The sequence below is a fragment of the Vespa crabro genome, chromosome 20 (assembly GCF_910589235.1).
Source record: "Vespa crabro chromosome 20, iyVesCrab1.2, whole genome shotgun sequence".
NCBI lineage: Eukaryota > Metazoa > Arthropoda > Insecta > Hymenoptera > Vespidae > Vespa > Vespa crabro.
Window position 1 is genome coordinate 2,636,503 of NC_060974.1, and position 2,500 is coordinate 2,639,002.

General features: G+C 35.8%; 1 long non-coding RNA gene across 2 annotated transcripts in view; it reads right to left on the minus strand.

Moving 5' to 3' along the window:
• The window catches only part of LOC124431055, a 50,986-nt gene that overhangs the window by 45,767 nt on the left and 2,719 nt on the right, over positions 1-2,500 (minus strand). The window lies entirely within an intron of this gene.

Below are 2,500 nucleotides of genomic sequence, written 5' to 3' on the forward strand. Positions count from 1 at the left end.
TCTCTCTCTCTCTCTATCTATCTATCTATCTATCTATCTATCTATCTATCTATCTTTCTCTATCTTTATCTTTCATATCACATCAAGAGCGTCAACACAAAGCGTTCATATATAGGTATGAAGCAGAATGTGAGAGAGAAAGAGAGAGAAAGAGAGAGAAAGAGAGAGAAAGAGAGAACATTCTCCCCACACTCTGTTTCCGCACTACGCTCGAGTAAGCGTGCATTCTGTCAGAAATGGTTGCACTAGTTAACACGTTTCCATCTTTCTCTCTTCCTACCAACCTCCCACCCTCTCTTTCTCTCTCTTTCTCTCTCTTTCTCTCTCATTTTCTTTCTCTTTCTCACTTGTTAAAACTATCGACGTATGTTCATCTTTATAACAAGAGCCTAACGTCTAACAGTAGGTAGGCTTTTGTATCACGTCGTCTTCTTCTTTTCGTATTTCCGCTTGGATCTCCTCGTTATTGTCTCGTTGTAAATAACTCTCTCACTTTCTCTCTCTCTCTCTCCCTCTCCCTCTCTCTCTCTCTCTCTAGTGCACTGAAATTGCAAATGCATTCACTCTTAGATGGCACTCGTTCAATTTCCTTCGTGCAAGACAATAGACCATTAGAGAGAGAGAAAGAGAGAGAGAGAGAGGGGGGGGGAGAGAGAGAGACCACCGAGTTAGACGATGACTACTGTGGGATACATTTCTAAGTATATAAATGTAATATTTACAGGTATAAGTAGAATATATATATATATATATATATATATATATATGTGTGTGTGTACGTTGAAGTATGTATTATAATAAAGGACAACTCTATTTGTTCATGTGTAACCCTCGATAATACACGTTAACCCTTTTATAATTAACTTGAGTAAAGTGTTGTGACGTACAAAAATTATCCTTCGAGTATTATCGTTTTATCCTTGAAATCCTTTATGGTCGTTTAGACGTAACGTGGAAATGGAAAGAAGAGAAGTGAAGAAGATAACCGCGAAGTGTCCATTAAAAAAAAAAAAAGAAAAAAAAAAAAAAAAGTTGATGAAACATATCTTCCCTTGAAGATGACGATATTATCAGGATTTGTTTTCTTTTGTTTTTCTTCTTCTTCTTCGTTTTTTTTTTTTTTTTTTCTTTGCTTATCGCTTAACGTATGCAATTTTTATCGTAGGAAAAAAAGAAAAAAAAAAAAAAAAGAAAAAAGAAAGAAAAAGGAAAAAAGAAAAATACATTCATTATTTTCATCGTAAGGAAAATTTTATAAACGAACGACGAAGGATATTCTGTTTTCTTTTTCTTTTTCTTTTTTTTTCCTTTTATTTATTCACTCATTTATTTATTTATTTATTTATTTATTCATTTATTTTCTCTTTGTAATCCTATTATTTATCACGAATTATAACGCGTAACTTTGTTACAGGTATAAAATAAATAAACGTTCCAAATTAAATCGAATAATAGTAACATAAATCCTATTTACGTGTACGCATTTTCATTATATTCATGTACGTATGAAGCATATGTCATTAAAAAAAAAAAAAAAAAAAAAAAAAAAGAAAAGAAAAAGAAATTGTCCCGATTGAAGTGATAAAAAGAGAAATCCGTCCGAAGTCGATATTCAAAATGGATGAACGATAAAATGAAGGTAACGTGGTAATAGGGGTAGGGGGGGGAAGAGAGGGAGGGAGAGGGGCTGGGGTTAATAAAGCCTAAATTCAAAGAAGAAAAATAATATTCTATATAGGTCGTTGATAAAAGAAAACCACCTCCTCCTTCTCCTCTTTATCCTCCACACCACATCTATCCTCCTCCTCCTCCTCCTCCTCCTCCGTCCTCCTTATCCACCTCATTCACTTCTTTGCGTTTAATGACAACGATAATCTTAAGTTTGCACCTGTAATAGGCACACCGAATAATGGCATAGTCGATTATGAGTTTCTTATGTCCCTCTCTCACTCTCTCACTCTCTCTCTCTCTCTCTCTCTCTCTCTATTTGGCCTTAAGGAAGGAGGTAGCAGGCGGGTTGGGGGATGAGAGGGTGAGAATATTATCTCAGTTACCTCAGCAAAATTTGTTATAGATCGTGGTAAACGATATAATAAGTTAGATGAAGTAGAAGGAGAAAATGAGATGGGAGGAATATGAGGAGGATAAAGAGGAGAAGAAGAAGAAGAAGGAGAAGGAGAAGGGGGAGGGGGTGGGGGCGGGGGAGGGGGAGGAAGAGGAAAAAGGCCCTCGGGGCATTCTCCACATACTTACTCTACTCGGTCACGTTCTCGTTTCGCTTGAATCATTAAATATAACATTATCTCTTGGTAATAGAGAGATGTTCTCGTCGAGGAATACGACGAGTCACGATCCATATAGATCCGATGATTATCGATCGTATATGGCTCGTATGTGAATTTGTCGTCTTTAACAAGAACGAATAATGAAACAACGAAAAAAAAAAAGAAAAAGGAAGAGGAAAGAAATAAAACAGGGAAAAAAAGAAAAAAGATCGAGG